Source organism: Anas acuta, chromosome 2 (genome assembly GCF_963932015.1).
Source record: "Anas acuta chromosome 2, bAnaAcu1.1, whole genome shotgun sequence".
Lineage (NCBI taxonomy): Eukaryota > Metazoa > Chordata > Aves > Anseriformes > Anatidae > Anas > Anas acuta.
This window is the reverse complement of record NC_088980.1, coordinates 100895532-100914109: the sequence shown is the minus strand read 5'-3', so window position 1 is coordinate 100914109 and position 18578 is coordinate 100895532.

The following is an 18578-nucleotide window of genomic DNA, read 5'->3' as shown; positions in this document are numbered from 1 at the left end:
AGGATTCAATATAAAAAAAAGCCTCTTTCACAAATCTGATTCCTGGTAGATACTCCACCAATAGGTCTTCTGTGACATACTACTGGTTCTAGTTGTCCCATAAAAATGCCATTGAGTTAAGGCATTTCAGGATGATTAATTATTATCCTGTGGAAGTGTGACTGAAGAATTACAGTAATTGTCATGGCTGTGTGCCAACTTTGAAAACTACTAACATGTTAAGAGAACTTTGAGGCAAGCTGTTTTTTTAATGCATTTGTTTTCTTAGCATATTTTTTTTTCATAGTCAAAGAGTCATTGGAAAAAAGACCTTTATTTTCTCTTGTTCTCAACAGTCAAATACATTTTTATGCACTTTTTAAAATAAAACAATAACACAGATGTATTAATATAATCCAGGACCACCTACATTCCCATCCATGCAAGAATTTTATCAAAATGCTGTCAAAATAAATGAAATCAAGGCGGAAGATAGATTCTTAGCTAATATAATTCATCTAGTTCTGCAAAGATGGCTCTCTCAGAAGAGCCATCTGACCTACTAGGTTGTGAATATGACACAACTGTTATACTGTTTGATGTATGGTGTTATTTCTCCTTTATTGATAACTTCAAAAAAAGGCACTAGATATCCACGGCACTTATCAACTCAAGTTTCTTGCAACCCACCCTAAAGCATAAAGAATCCACAAAATAAACACATGGTACTATACCACCCATTGTAGAAGAGGCAGTAAGTTTTATTCCACTCATACTGTCATAGTTTGACAAGAAAATTTTTTGTAATTAGAACATTCTCACACTGGGTTATGCAGATGAGGCATGGAAGTGAAGCCAAGAAAGAAATCATCATCTCAATGCCTACCTTTCTTCTTCAAAATAATATAATGAAATTTCATGTTCAAACAGACATACAGAAGTATGTCCTTCATACAGAATTCACTTGTACATATAGAATATGTACTAATCTGAAAGAATTTAAGGAGGTTAAGAATGATGTAAACAGAACTCTGACACTGAATAACGTGAAAATAGCATTAAGCTGAGCAATAAGGATATAAGGAGGCAGAAAGCATTTAATGCAAATTAAAATATTTGTTCAAAAACAAGACGTTAGGTTAAGAATTAACTTATTTCTTTATTCCTGAAACATACAACTTGAAAATATTTAGATTCAAAAGTCCTTAGCATTATTTTAATCCTTCCTAGTTAGATTTGTTGTGTAGCAGAACCATTTTTCACATTAATATCTAATATTCTGTGCATCTCTTTCAGCTACCTGAAGCTTCTGCTGCATTCTTCATTCAGAAAAGAATAAAAGGCAATGTGCAGCTCAAAGATAACTATTAGCAACAGTTAGAATAGTGCATGATTGCACCAATCATCTTTCCACAAGCCTAAACCAGCACCAGCCTGAGTTATTCCAGTAATCTCAGCACTAACCCAAAAAGGGTAAGCAGAGTCAGCATTCTTTGCTTATTCTTTCTATAACACTATATCACACTATAGCTAGTGTGTGAAACAGAAGCAGCAGCGTAAATCTGCTGCTAATATATCTTGCCCTCTATAGCTCTAAAGATTATTTTATGCTGTATGTGATATAACAAGTAATATGACATATATTAAACTGAGAATAGTCGTACCATAGCGCATGTGATTGTTTTGATTGCGTTTGTTTTTGTTGACGTTATATTTGTGCAGCTGGAAAAAAAAATAAAAAAATAAGAAATCACTTTTGTAGTAAAGTCTCTATTTCATACCATCACCACAAGGTTCTTCTGAATTCTGCTATGTTGTTTCCACTCAAAATTCTATTCTTTGCTTTTATGTGTCTATATGGAGAAGCCAGAATACATGAATATATGGGTGTCTCAGATAGATGTGCAACTTTTAGAGTGGATATTTACCACATACTTCATTGTTAATGATGGTTGCTAAACCTTCCACAACCTTTTCAGCAAAAATAATAAATAAATAAATAAAAGTACTAATTTAGTCTGTCAGCATCTGTCATTTCTGTTCCATGAGACCGTAATGTACAGATTTGTCTGCGGGTTTCAGGGCAAACTAATGAAAAAACAAATTGTGTATGAGCAATTTGCAAAACCTGATAGTCTCTACAGACTCCATGTTCAGTGGATGAGAGATGTGTATTGCAATTCAAATCCTTGCTCTAAATCTCAGAGAAAAAAAAAATGAACCCTCTTTCCCACACATATGCCATGGATCTTCCCTTCCCTTCCCTTCCCTTCCCTTCCCTTCCCTTCCCTTCCCTTCCCTTCCCTTCCCTTCCCTTCCCTTCCCTTCCCTTCCCTTCCCTTCCCTTCCCTTCCCTTCCCTTCCCTTCCCTTCCCTTCCCTTCCCTTCCCTTCCCTTCCCTTCCCTTCCCTTCCCTTCCCTTCCCTTCCCTTCCCTTCCCTTCCCTTCCCTTCCATGCATTAACAACTGAGCTGAATCATAAAGAGAGAATACCAAGCTGAGAATGCTCAATTGTGTAAACTGAACCTGACATACAAATTGGAAACAGCTTTTGAAAAACATCAAAACAAGTCCATTCAACATAATGGATTTCCAGAATGACTCACCCATCCACCACAGGTGAAACTGAACCGAAAAAAAAAAAATCCATAGAAATTTCCAGAATTATTTCCAGTTATTTAAACATTATTCAGAAAAGATTTTGTCTGAGAATGGCAGAATCTAACACTAACATTGAACACTTTCATAAGCACTGAGAGATTCATTGTGGCTTCAGAATTCTCACCTTCACACAAAATTTGTATCCAATATAAAATTTTCCAGACTATTCAAAGAGTTTGAAGAGCATGATCCATTTTTGTTGCTGTAAATTTGCTTCCAAATATATATATATTATATTTATATAGGTTTCATTTTAATGTATATATATTTATATATATATATAGGTTTCAGTCTCTATAAATCATTATCTAAAATTTTAAAAACATCCTCAAACATCAAATGAAATACAACTTTTTATAGAGATTGACTATTAACCTTCACTAAAAGTATTAGAAAAATACAACAGGAAACTAATAATAATAATAATAATATTTTCAAATGAATAAAGTATTGTTTCAAAGCAAACCTTTGTTGTCATAGAAAAAAAAAAGTCAGAATTCTTAAAGTAGCCTACGAGCAACTATTAAAGTGATTTAATGGAAAGTATCATCTTCAATTCAATTTATAAAATGAACAGCATTTTATAAAATAAACCTTTTAGAGAAGCAACATTTTTTGCAGCAGTTTTGAACTGAAATTGTTACTAAGCCTAATTAACTTCAAAGGGATTATAATTAGAAACTCAAATTTCCAGTACGGTAATGACTTTGTATGTGCATTTGACTGAATCAAATCTTTACTTACTATTGAAACCAGAAATTCTAGAAATGGCATAGTTACTGTTTTTACATAGCTCTGACTGGAAACTAACTTGGTGAAAACTTCATTTCTAACCACCATGTTATGTGGTTAGAAATAATTAAAAATATGTTATGGTATACAAAGATGAATGAGGTATAAGCCTCTATCTTTTGGAATAGATGAGGAAAATTCAAATACAAACTGAGTAACTGTAAGAACTGAGTGGAGAGTATTTTACACTCCAGTGGGATTAGGGTTAAGATTAGGGCCAACATGCAAAAGAAAAACAAAATAAGAACAAAATTTTCTTTCAGAATCAGTAATGATAGAAAACAATTCTAAGTCATCATCCTGTAGTCCTTACACAGATTACTTTCAAGTTCTTATTTTAGCTAGTTACAATTTTGAAACTCCCTAGAAATTGTTTCATTTCATATTTTAATGTTTTAATGAAAGAAGACATTTTAACCACTTGAAAACAAAACAAAACAACAACAACAAAAACACAGTTTCAGGAACAAAACCAGTAAAAGAGTTTGTTTATTTTCAATGTTCTTGCCTAAGGATTTACAGACATTTCACATTCAGTTTGGTATTGTAACCACTGACAAAAATGTTATGAAACAATAAGGTATGCCAAACAAAATAGGGATAACTTAAAAAAAAAAAAAAAAAAAAAAAAAAGTTGTTAAAAAATTTTTCCCTTTCTTTAATGAAATGTAAAGCAAAGGGTAAAGAAAAAAAAAAAAAAGATAAATTACAAATTAAAAAAAAAGCAACCTTTATTTATTATTTACATAGATACAGAATGACTTGATGGTTTTATAACATCTTTTGAGATTCAAATCTTTCTTAGCAAACTTTTCAAATATTTTCCTCTTCTGCATGTAACTCACGAAAACGTGCAAGATTGGACCTACTCGTTGGAACATTTATCCCAGATGTAAGCAGCTGTTTCAAATTCTTTTTCACCTGAGATGGTTCATGCCTCTCACAGTAGCTCCCTAACTGTCAAGACTAATTTGAGTAAAAGCCATGCTCCATTGCCCCTGTGGAAACTGAGCAACTGTGCAGAAAAGAGCACAAGATTCATTGACTCAGGGAAGGAGGAGGAGAGGAGAAGGATGGATGTGAAGATGCTGCAGTCATGAATGAAGCTCCTAAATTTAAACACCTAAGATTTAAGCAGTGAGGAAAAATATCTATATCATCGATATCTATCTATCTATATCTATCTATATCTATATCTATATCTATATCTATATCTATATCTATCTATATCTATCTATATCTCTATCTATCTATCTATATATGTATATATTATAAATCTCATGTAAAAATGTTCCAAAAAATGCACGGTAGAGTAACTCTCTCATATGATCATCATCAACAATATTTTCATTATTTTGGACTATTCTGATCAACAAAAGTAATTTCAATCTAATGAGAAGAGAATTATTACTATTCAGATTTATTTTAATTAAACCCAAGAACATGGTCCCCACAGAGTGTGGATATCATTACATTCATATATCAATATTAACATGGCCCTTGCAGCTCCCTTATAATCCACTCCTGGCCAGTCATCCCTCTGCATTGTAAGAGTTTGCTGTATCACTTTTCTGAAAAATAAGACAAATTACACCATTGTTGAAAAGACCACATGCAATGTAGTCTTTTGTATTGGATCAATAAACATCAATTAATAGGTACAAGCCAGGAAGATTTCACTCATTTGTCTTGTTAAGGGAAATAAAAACCCACTATTCATCATCACAGCTGTATGTTCAGCTGTATGCTAGCATATTATGTATCTGGACCTTGACTGTGGTACCTGAACTTCAATACAATCAACAAGACATATGGACAAAAGAGAGAACAGTGCTTCAGCCATTCATCATGATACTGCAGGTCCTGCTGAATCATAGATGGCAAAGAGCTAGGTGTCCTGAACACCCAATGTTATTAGAGGACAAAAGTGATATTTACTTTCATTGAAAGTGCCGTTTTCTATTTAGAAATAGAAATAATCTCACGGAAATTTGTGTTCCTTACAGACTCCCTAACAGAGGATTCTGGAATGTAGTTTGATATTTTCTTTCAGATTACAAATGGTCATAAGAAGCAAAACAACATTTTTACAGTTAATTATGAACAAGACACTGAATGGTATATTCTGTCTCCTATGTTCAGGTAAACATATGTAAAATATGCAAAAAGTATAGCTGAATGTAAAATATATAGATGAGGTATTACTGTTCCGTCTACCCAGTCTTTTAGAAAAAGACTAATCACCCACCATAAGAATGAAGAAATATTGCAGCCTATGTTTCTGTCCTCCCTGATAATAACACCATTTACAGTGCATAAATATGTGAAACTGTTTGGGAGCATTGATACACAATGTAGTGCATCCTAAGAGGCATGACTGAAAGAGGCAAGCAACTAAAAAACCACCAACAACAACAAAACAACAAAACAAACAAGCAAACAAAAACAGCAAAACCACATTATTTTTGTAGAAGGATGAATTCTACCTGGTAGCTCACCTGCATTTGCACTGTGGGAATTTTTTTTTACTCTTACATAAGCAATATGCTTCATCCTTGTGGGGAAAATATAACCCCTACAATGCACATGGTTGCAGTGCATCATAATTTTGTGACATCAAATATCTGTCTATACATTTTATAACAATGTAGTTAGTTTTTATTCTTGATTACAGAACGTGTTTCTAAGGATAGCTAGATGTGGAGGTTACAGAATATCTTTTGTCCCTAACCATCTGCAGCAGGATTTCATAAGCAAAAACAAAGCAAAGGCCCCCATAATAGCAATAGAGACATGCACAACCTTCTGCATTACTGCAAAATAGCACATGAATATATGACTTTTGATACTCATACCAATTTAATCATGTTAACAATACAGACCCCAAAACTAAGGAATTCAATAGTTAGCATAATTAAGAATTTCCATAACAAAAGGCAAAACAGGAAATTTTGTTCCATAGCAGAATTTCTGTTGTTTTTTTCAGTTCAGCAGTACTGGACCCTTCATGTCCTAAATGCAGACCAGAAAGTAGTCTTAGGTTACTGAATATATTTCAGAAAGCCAGATATTATGACAATACAGCCAAGTCTTACCAGCATTAATAGTTGCTATCAAGAAATGTTTTTCTGAGAAGAAAAAAGTGTCCACATGGTTTCTCCAGCCCTGTGCATCCCCAATAGTCTTCCAGTAATTCAAGTCACTAGAATTAAAGACTAGGAATGGAACTAGCATTACATTATAATGATGTTTAAGAAAGAATGAATCCTGTCTCTTTAAGAGCTCCTATGGCTCGTGAATGTAAATGCTGGTGAACTGAGAGGTTTTGAAGTTACAAATTTGACAAAATAAATAAATACATAAAATAATCTTTTATATTTTCCTATCATCTTAATGAAGAATCTCTGTAGCAAGTTTTTAAGTACTTTCTTGACTATGAAAGAGTACAATTTTACTTCTGCCATTTATTCATGTATAATGTATATGAATGTATAAAGAATATATGAATATAATATATGAATATAAATATATAATATATGAATATAAGAATGTATAAAGAAATGTATAAAGAACATGTATTTGTTCTTTGCTTTTTTTTTTTTAATAAAGACTTCGTAGTAGTTTGTTTCCCATCAAAACTGATGTAACTGTCACAGTAAAATCATGTGATATCATTTTATATTAACTATTGAACATAAATTTTGAAATAATTTCCAGAATAAGATAACAATTTAAGACTAACAATTAAGATAACTATTCTTCAGAAAATTACCAATTTATTTAAGTACCAGTAAGCTCATTTTTGAAGGTGAAAAGCATACACTACCCTTCTAAGCAAAAGAAGTTGTGGGTTGCAATACTGAAGAGCACTCAAGTCATGAAATAATGACATTTTGTTGTAGTTTCAGATTTTTTTTTCCATTAAGAATATTTTGTTGTTGGTTTTGGTTTTCATTATAAAATTTCACATAGTGAAATTTCAAGTGTGCATCATTTTTGTTGTTTCCCTTTTGGTTTCTTTAAATTGGTTCAATTCTTCTAGCATCTTAAAAAAAAAAAAAAAAAAAAAAAAAAAAAAAGCTGACTACTTTTAATATATGGTCTATATGAAATTTAAGTAATGCAGTTACAGTTGACATCCTTTCTTATACTTGCCAAAAAAAGTCTTTTGAAGGATTCAAGAATGAAAGAAGGAATGATAATTTCCTATCTCACCAAGAGTAAATGATTAGCAGCAGAGGATTATTATTTCTTACCTGTGCCTTAAAGATATTAGATGTGACATCTGATCTTCAGAAGTATTCTGTCTTTCTTTAGTAAAAGAAAGATTTTAAAAAAAAAAAAAAAAAGTAAACAAATATTTTCTGTTAGAAGGAAAAAAAAAAAAAAAGGAAAAGGAAAGAAGTAAACGAATGTTTCGGGATTATAAAAAAAGTACCTAAGACAAAATAAGCTTTATCACAAACATCAAATGCTTTCTTTTTTTCTTTCCAAAGCCAAAGGCTGTCTTCTGGAAAATAAATAAATAAATAAATAAAAGTTTCCAAATTTGTGATTAAAAAAAATAATTATAGAACATAAAGGAGGAAATTAAAAAATTCTAATTGTTATTCAGGAAAAACAATAATAACTTGTGCAGGTGGGAATTTAAAAAGTGAGAAAACCTTAGGAAGAGGTTAACGAAGCTTTGTTTTAATATCTTTTATACTAGAAAGTTTGACCAAATATACTCATCGTGACAGAAAGCAGTTCTTGGGAACCTGAATTAAGTGTAAACCATACTCTCTACAGAATCACTCTCAATATAGAGAAGACTCATTCATGTACTTCATTTTAACATCCTTTAAGTGTCATTTTCTTTTCATTTTTATTCTTAGCACTATCAGTTTGTGGCATGTTTTTTCGCTCAAAGACTGCAAAAAAGGTTTATTGTTGCAGCACGTTAAGTGATATCAAGACTAAAATCAAGCATACCATAACAGTTTCCAAGATCTAGGGACAGGCAGAGGAAATAAAGCAATACAGGTAAACTAAACACTGAACACAGAAAATGTGAATTAAGGAAAAAAAAGGGGGGCATGAGGGGGGATGTCTCTGTATGCAAAGCTACTTCTATTTACCCATTGGCTTTAGGTTAAGAGCCAAACACTTTCCAAAAACTGAAAATAAAAATGCAAATAAGGAGAAATTAAAAAAGCGCAAAGCAGCTATAATAATGATATGTATACATAAGTGCATGCATGTATATACATATATATATAACCAGTATTGCTGACAAAATATATATATATATATAATAAAAATTTCTGTGGGAAAAGTAGATAAACTTCATTCTACTTCTCTTGTACTGACCATCCCTTCTTCCACCCATAAAATCCAAATCTGATCAATGTGTGGTTTTTGTTTGTTTGTTTGTTTGTGCAATTGGAAGGAGCAGGAAAATGTTTTTCAATTTTGGTGCTGCAAGTTTCATTCACTGAAACATTTATTGATTGGGAAAAAAAAATAATAAAATAAAATAAATCACATTATCCTAACATTTTTTTTTTCCTGGGAGTGAAAGGGACAGGCTTTCTTGTTTCATTTTATGCAAAATTACAGTAATTGGGATGTGACCTTTTTGGAATAGACTGTTAAGTGTTACACTGCTGGGTTTTGTTTTGGTTTGGTTTTTCTTTTTCATTGAATCAATTATTTAAATTATGGATATCTCAAAAGGAACAACAGGGTGCAAACAAGAATAGAATATTTAAATGAAACCAAAAAGCAATTCTCCTCTACTACTCCATTAACATAAAACAAGATATTAGATAAAAGCCTAACCACTGGAGGCTTCTAACACTTGGATTAAAAATTAGCTTTTAAATAATTAAAGTAAGCCAGCACAAATAAAGACAAATGACATTTGTGAACATTTAAAAAAATCTAAATAAAAATGCAAAGAAGGAAAATCAAAAACTAATTAATAAGTGAAAATATAGCTCAAAGAAGAAAAAAATGTTATTTTTAAATGATCTAAAATAAGTTACTCAGTTCACTCACCCATTAGTTTTTAAAATGAAGATAGAATAGAAAAAGAGGGGGCAATCAGCAAATTTGATTTCAAGCTCAAATATTTTCCAGAACTGTCACCTCTAAAGTCATCCCCAAGTAGTATCACAGAAACAGAATCTTTGTTTCCTAATCCAGATAATCAAAACAAGAAAAGGGCAACAGAATTGATATGCATATGGTATCAATTCAACAGAAACCAGCTTGGGTGCATTTTTGTAGAAGCTACTTTAGGCCACATTAATCTTAAACCACTACTGAAACCTATTCAAGTACATCAGTTTGACCTTAAGTGGTTTAAAACCACTAGCAGTAGAACATGCTATTCTTATCTCAGAGATAATGATATGTATTCAGTATAGCATCATTTCCAAATTACCTATTTGAAAGATCAGATAGTCACCACAAATTAATATAGTCAGTATCTCTAAATCATTTGTAATAAAGAACTTTAAATGCAATAATCAGGATGTAAATTGTTAATGAAAGCTTTCATGTCAAACAACTTTTTATGAAATTTCCTATCAATTACAAAAATTGGTAACCTTTACACCAATTCAATAAATAGTAGGGGAAAAGAAATCATGAACCTAGATTCTAGGCCCAAATGAAGGTATCTGGGGAACTCTTGTACAAATCCAAATTCAGTTATGCAAGAAAAGCTAGTAAATTCTGAAGTTATTTGAGAAAGTGTTAATTTACCTCATTTTAGTGAGAATGGGTCTTAAAAAAAATGAAAACTATTCAGAAATCCTAAGCATCAAATACCATTTATCAGATACAACTGGTATCTTCGAGTAACTTCATGAACTCTTTTTCCAGTCAACTTCAGCTCAAACTAATACAGCCTGGGTTAAGCAGTCATTTAAACTACTTGCTTTTGATCCAACATGGACTAGAAATGCTTACAACATGAGTGTCATGTCCCAGTAGTGGAGTGGCCACTATTATTGCAATGTGCTGGTTCAGTTATAGGACAAAAAGCCTTTTACTCCTACAGTCTCTCTCATGCTGGATATGTTCTTCATATGTTTAACTACAAACAGACTAGTAGCATGTCTTACAAGAAGTTTGCAGAAGGCATATAAGAATGTTCTTGACTGAAAACCACACACACACACAAAAAAAAAAGATGTAGAAATACCCTTAGGAGTTTTAAGCATTATTTCTTGAACAGATAAAAAAAAAAAAAAAAAAAAAAAAAAAAAAAAAAAAAAAAAAAAAGGCTTTCGGGGAGGTTATTCTAGTAACTCTGTTAAAAAAAAGTTCCCAAATCTCAAAAGCTAGGATGGAAACATATATATATATATGATTTGATTCTTTACAGTCCCTGAAAATTTAAACTCATTTATTTATTTTATTTATGATAACCACTAACCACAATCATTCAATTTCAATGCTCAGTTCTATTTTTTTTTCTATTTATGATTTCAGCTTTTCAATTTATTAGTGCAATAACACACAGAAATGTGTGTATAACCTTTATCTTTCAAATACAACATTTGCATTTAGAAATTAGTCTTCTGTTGCAAATAACCATAAGTAATCCAAATATTTAGGAAATTAGAAGTAGAGTTTTATGTGTTTTTTTGTTTGTTTGTTTGTTTGTTTGTTTGTTGTTTTGTTGGTGGTGGTGGTGCTGGTTTTTTGTTTGCTTGTTTGTTTTTTTGTTTTGTTTTGTTTTTTTTTTTTCTCAATTTATTATATTGATCTGAACCAATTTTGCAAGGAATTAACAGTGAGTAGAAAAACACTAATCAAAGAAAGATAATTCAATTACGGTACTCCTTTAGAACTGGAGAACATCTTTAGAATAGCTTTAACATACATGTCCTAATACTGTATGGTTTCCACTAAAAATGTAGTGTAATTTTGTAATGGGAGGGCAACTTAGAAATGACAGGAATATAATTATTTGTTTTCATAGCATTAGTGGTAGTATAATGTTAAGACATCTTTTACACCGTGCAAGGTAAATATTTTGCATAACTTGCTAAAATAACTGTTCAAATCTTTGAAGCATTTTTCTTCATCTTCTGGCCTTGGGAAGGACTACTACTACTATGTGAGGAAGACTAAAAGAACAAGAACAAAATAAATAAATAAATAAATAAATAAAAACAGATTTGTGGCATGGTTAGTGCTTTTCAGTGACCCATAAGGTGACAGATGAAGAGGCAAGGGCTCTGGATGATCTGTTGCAGCTGCACTAACACTGACTCAAGGAAAGATCAAGGACAGTTTAGTAGCTTGGCTGCCTGCTGGCATTCTGCTTTAGAAGCTGTATAAGGACAGAAGGATACAGAGCAAGAACAAGCATTCTGCCTTGAGTTATGTCAACATTTTGTACTGCTTCCACCCTAAGATCATGACTGCTAGATGTATCAAAAATACACAGTGAGACAGTAACACCTAAAGACTGGAGAGCTGAAGGAAGAGAACCACAGTAGAAATTTGTTCTGGAGACAGTAACACCTCTCAGCTAATAATCCTTCTTAGGTTAACCATAACTGTGGAGAGCTGTCAACAATTGCTGCTTCCTAGCTGCAGAGAAACAGGACCCTGTGCACCAGAAAAACAGTGCAACCCTACAGGAGTTAACTTACCAGCAGGTCTTGTTCATTTGCAGACAAAACCATTAATTCACAACTGCGAAGAAGCTCTGAGGCACCATCGCTTGTACTGAAGCATATTTCTTACTGTTAGACACTCATGGGGGCTACTTTTTCACACACTTCCATCTGTTTGGCCCCTGCTGATATTTACTGGTTCTGCTCTTTCCCGTTTACCTGCAGTTTGTCAACTGTATTGGCCTAGCTCAATTTAGAAAACAAAAGTAGATATGCATTGTAGACAACACAACTGTGTGCACCACTCTCAACAAAACCCTCAGACAGCCTCTTCTGTCTTGAAGTAGTGTCATGGACTTTCTTGTAAGTCTCACTAAGCCCTTCTTCAGTCACTACATGAGAGCCAACCACTGCTTCAGAAGGCACTGAAAAGGCAACTCTCTTCCTCAGGAAACCAGTGTCATCTTCATGAAAGCAATGTGTTTACAAAAAGCGTTTTAAGGAAAACTGTTCTTAAGACAGTATTGATGTTGCCTAGCAGCCTACATTAGAGAGCTTGTCACGAATATCTCCCTTAAGTCCTCCGCAGCTCGTGGGAGAGCTTCTCATTTCTATTAGAATCCAATATATAAACACACACACAAAACAAATTTGCACTTTCCTTAAAAAACATTAACACATCCCTGGACATCATTGTCCTGCAAACTTACTCATGAGTTCACAGGGTTTATATAGCAGAAAAAGTGTTTATATTAAAATTTTGATGTCATAAACTACAATTCCTATAGCCAGAAGTACCACCTTTCCACATTTATTACCTTTTTCTTTGTATCTCAAGCTTTTGAAACCAAATCAATTGCAATAGTTTTACCCTACTATGTCAGATGCTTTGTAAAAACTATTATCAAAAGTCAGTTGTTGTTATTTGGAAAGAGAATTTTATATCAGTCCTAATAAGGTTGAATATAAATAGGATCCTTCCACCAATAACATCTAAAAATTGTTGTTCTCAGATTATCATAGAGTCATAGAATCAATAAGGTTGGAAAAGATCTCCAAGATCATCTGGTCCAACCATCCTGCGATATCGCCCACTATCATGTCCCTAAGCACCAGGTCCAACCTTTCCTTGAAGCACCCCAGGGACAGTGATGCCACCCTGTCCCTGGGCAACCCGTTCCAATCCCTGACTACTCTTTTTGAGAAGAAGCATCTCCTAATTTCCAACCTAAACTTCCCCTGGTGCAACTTGAGAGGCCATTCCCTCTAATCCTATCACTGGTTACCTGTGAGAAGAGGCCAACCCCCAGCTCCCCACACCTTCCTTTCAGGTAGTTGTAGAGAGTAATAAGGTCTCCCTGAGCCTCCTCTTCTCCAGACCCCCGTTCATTCAGCCATTCTTCATAGAACTTGTGTTCCAGATCCTTCACCAACTTTGTAGCCCTTCTCTGGACACATTCCAGAGCCTCGATCCCCTTCTTGTGCTGAGGGGCTGTAGTGGGTTTACGTGGCAAGGTTTTGGTAGCAGAGGGCCATAGGGGTGGTTTCTGTGAGAAGGATCTAGAAGCTGCCCCATGTTTGGTAAGGGCCCCACTACCGACCAGAGCCGAGCCAATAAGCGATGTTGTTTTGCGCCTCTGTGAGAGCATATTTAAGACAGGGAAAAAAAAAATGCTGCACCACACAGTAACTGAGAGAGAGAGAGGCGTAAGAAACAGCCTTGCGGACACCAAGGTCAATGAAGAAGGAGGGGAAGAGGTGCTCCAAGCACTGGAGCAGAAGTTCTCCTGAGGCCTGTGGTGAAGACCATGGTGAAATCAGCTGTCCTCCTGCAGCCCATGGAGTACAATGGTGGAGCAGGGTTCCACGCTGCAGCCTGTAGAGGAGACCACGGTGGAGCAGGTGGACCTGCAATGCTGGAGGCTATGTCCTGTGGAGGACACCCACAGCAGCAGGCCCTGGGATGGACCTGTAGCCCATGGAGAGGAGACCACGCAGAAGCAGGTGACCTGGCAGGAGCTGATGCCCATGGAGGAGCCGGGTTGGAGCACTTTTCTCCTGAGGGATGGACCCCATGGTACGGAACCATACCTGGAGCAGTTCTGGAAGAGCTGCGCCTGTGGGAAGCCCACGCCGGATCAATTCACCAAGGACTCTATCCCGTGGGAGGGACCCCAGGACACAGGATACGAGAGTGACCAAGAAGGAGCGGCAGCGAAGAAGTGCTACAGACTGACCATAACCCCCATTCCTCTGTTCCCCTGCACCGCTCAGGGGGAGGAGGTGGAAGAGGGTGCATGGGGGGGGGGGAAGGTGCTTTTGTTTTCTTTCCTTTGTTTCTCACTTCTCTAGCTTGTTAGTAATGAGCAATAAATCTTACTATCTCCCTATGCCGAGTCTGTTTTGCCCATTACAATAATTACTGCATGATCTACTTGTCCTTATCTCAACCCTTGAGCCCCTTTCATCGTATTTTCTCCCCATTCCTCTTTGAGGAGGGGAGTGAGAAAGCAGCTGTGGTGGAGCTCTGTTGCCCACTCGAGTGAAACCATGACAGGGGCCCAAAGCTGAACACAGTAGCTTTGTGTATCTTCACCAGAGCTGAGTACAGGGGGACGATCACCTCCCTGGTCCTGCTGGCTACCCTATTCCTGGTACAAGTCAGGATGTTGTTGGCCTTCTTGGCCACCTAGGCACACTGCTGGCTCATGTTCAGGTGAGTAACGACTAACACTCCCAGATCCTTTTCCTCTGCACAGCTTTCCAGCCACTCTGCCCCAAACCTGTAGCACTGCATAGGGTTATTGTGGCCAAAGTGCAGGACCTGGCACTTAGTCATGTTAAACCTCATCCCACTGGCCTCAATGGCCTCACAATTTATGTATAAAATGTCATTTCCCAGCCTTATGCTGTTGGGCAGTTTATCTGCTAGGGCACAATCTCCAAGCAATTAAACCATGGAATTTATGTGAATTAATTTCAATACCTAAAGTTATTTCATTAATCATATGCTGAAGAACCTAAGAAAGAAATATAGGAAGAAATGTGCCCATCTGTCTGCCACTTATTTGCCACTACAACAACAACAAAACAAAAAACAAAATCAGATGCCAAAAATGAGATGGTGACTCAAGACTTTGTTCACAATGGAAAAGGTAAGTAGTTTTGTCACAATCACTTTCATTCCACTTTGTAAGAGCTTGCTATCAATCTTTATACAGGCATTCATTATTTATAGAGACTCCCCAAAGAGCTTATGTTACGTGGCATAGAATTTTAAACTCTGTACGAAATCCATGTGAAACCTGGCGAGACAAACACATTCTAGTCTCCAGTCTGGTAGAGTTGCAGAAGTATATTATTCCTGCCATTACTCATAGCATATTTTATCACAAAAGTTCGTGTTAAACAGATGTTCAGCTTATATCAAAAAGTCTACTTCTTTCTGTGGATTATTCAAGACCTCTTGTACTGGGGTATTCAATGGTCAATTTGATCCCCCAAATATGCTGTTTTGGAATTTCACATAGAAATCATCAAGTTACTGAATTAAGAAAAAAACTTTGAATTGTGTATACATTTAGCGAATGAAAAGAAATCTAAGTGACCTTCAGATGAAGTCTGTACGTAAACTCAATTTATCTTATTTATGATTTATCAGATACACATCTTCAGAATCATGTGAATCATTTCCTTTGAAGAAATAATTTTTTTTTTTGATTGAGCAGTAGTAAATGGTCTCTGAAACTCAGAAATTACATTAAACCCAGTAATTTATTTCACTCTTAAAACTAGATAGTTTGCAATGCAATTTTTTATTGTTGAAATGTTAACTTTTAAAAAATATGAAACAATATCATTAAGATAATTAAAAACTGATTTAGTCTCTCAAAATTTAGTCTCTCTCATACACTAACAACATGTTACTTCATGTAATTTTGATTTATTATTTCTTCTACTTGAACCTGTTTTAGCGTTCTATCATAGGAAGTCTTCCCTATGACTCTTAAATAAGCAAATTATTCATTTCTTAAGATTGATCACTTGTGTTGTTTCAAAACACACAATTCAGCTTTACACACAACAAAACTGTTTTCCTCCACTGACTGATATTTTGTTATTTTTAATTTTTGTGTTATTTTTACTTTATTTTTTGTGTTATTTTTACTTTTATAAGAGTCCGTCATATTCTTATTGCAGTGTCTTTTAAAAAGTCTAAGCATTGTGTAATTGCATAATTGATTTTAATTGCATATGTGTCAAGTTCTCATATACTACTTTTATTAAATTGGAAAATAAAACATACAACAATTATTTAAATTAATAATTTATAATAATTTAAATAACTGAGAACTTGAGAACTATAATGAAGTTGAATTATAATATTATGATATTAATCACATTCACAGTATTTACATTTTTTGCTCATTGCTTATTACTTATGAAGTGCTACCGCATCATGTTAAAGATGCTCTACTAGCATAACAAAAAGAGTGATATTCTTATGAGAAGCTTGCAACAGTTTAGATAATTGAATACCGTGCTGCTGATTCTCATTATTTATTGAAGATGCTTATTTCCATTATCTTAAATCTTTAAACACAGTAAATCAAACCTTGTTTTAATTATATTCTGTGCTCAAGAATCTCAGTGTAAATTGCTGTTTTGAGTATTATGATTCATTATTATCTTGTTCATTCTTTTATATGGAGCAACTAATTTACCATCTTCTGAGGATCTAGAGTTCTTTTTTTCTGTCTTATTAGCTCAGCTAGTAAAGTTATAATTTATGCTCTAAATTCTTTTTTCTTTTTTTTTTTTTTCAGTTTTAAAGAAAATAAACAGAAAATATTTTTAAAGAAAATAAATAAAACATCCTTCTCATGGTATGCCTCAATGTTTGCCCAAAAGTTCTCTACAATAATACTCTAGATTATCACAATTATTACTAAAAAAAAACAGTAAAATCAGTAAAATATTTAAAATATTTTTAAATATTCCAGTACTAGTAGAATTAAAAGAATTAAGTAGAATTAACTAATGCTAATCACTGACAATCATATGAAAACTTTTTCTAAAAAGTTTTTTTCTAAATACAATTTTCTTTCTATCTATATTTTTGCTTACATGCCACGCCTCCTCATCTTTAAACGGTGTAACTTTAAATCCCCAAATCAGATTGATCCATATAAATCAGTGAGTAAAGAGTGATAACACTGCATTTTAAGTGTTAAGCTACAAATTATCTTCATTAAACTACCAGGTACACGGGTTGCCCAGGGAAGTGGTGGCATCATCGTCCCTGGTTCAAGGGAAAGTTGGACCTGATGCTTAGGTCTAATGGGTGACACTGGTCATTGGATGATGGTTGGACCAGATGATCTTGGAGATCTTTTCCAACCTTAATGATTTTATGATTCTATGATTCTAATGGGTCAGTTGAAGATTCCTGCCATATAATTCTTATTCCTTCCTGGATCGACTCAAGAGAAGGATAACTCAGAAATCAGTCTCCTTGTGACTGAAAAACTGAAATGCAATATTTAGTTTGTGAAAAAAATCACAGCTATCAAAAAAAAAAATCTTCAAGTTACTTTTACTTTTTGAAGATTTGGTGTTTTTCACAAGTTATAAACAACTAAATTAACAGGGAGAAAGGTGATTTCAGTTGAAGAGAAGTTCCTACTTTTATTTATTTATTTTTCCTTCAGCAGGCTGCTCTTCATTTGTAAGCATATGAAGATTTTCACCCATATATATATAGCTAATATATATATTATTTATATATATAATATATATAAAAATAATATATATATAACATATATATATTTAGCTAATTATTCTGAGCTTCTTGAAATAAATTTCATACTAGTATAATTCTACTCTTTAGTGAAGTTGCTTTTAAATCCAATATAAATGTATAGTAGACTATATTCAGCTGATGTCACCTACAGAGTATTCATTTTTTTCTTCAAATTAATTCATTTACTTTTGTCTGTAGAATTCCAGAATATTGAATAATGTCTTGAAGCCACCCTTTGCTCTGCACACCCAGTTGTATGTATAAGAACATCAGTGTTCTTATACACCTCCTGTATTATAGCAGTTGAGTTATTTTGATCAAATGGGATGCAAGCTTCATATTCTTTTCTAGAAGGCTTGTTCCAGATGCTGCAGTCTATGCAAAGAACATGTTTTTAATTAATTCAAATAATTCTGAGGAGCAGTGCAGAATGGAATAAAAAAGTTCTTAATAAAATAAAAATTCTTATGTATGGCATGACATCATCTTTATTTATTTTTTCTCCTAATACTTTGGAAATGCTGTTACATTAATTTCACACGTAAGATATGAGAAACTGAGAAACAAGTATGCAAAATCAGTCAGTGAGCGAAGTATTTAGTTAGCTCCTGAAGGCATTTTTTCTTAATAGGGCCTGAGTCAGATATTCAGTTCATCATAAATGCTTAAGCACTTTTCAAAATTATGTAATAATACAAGTTTCTATTCGTAGGATGTTCATG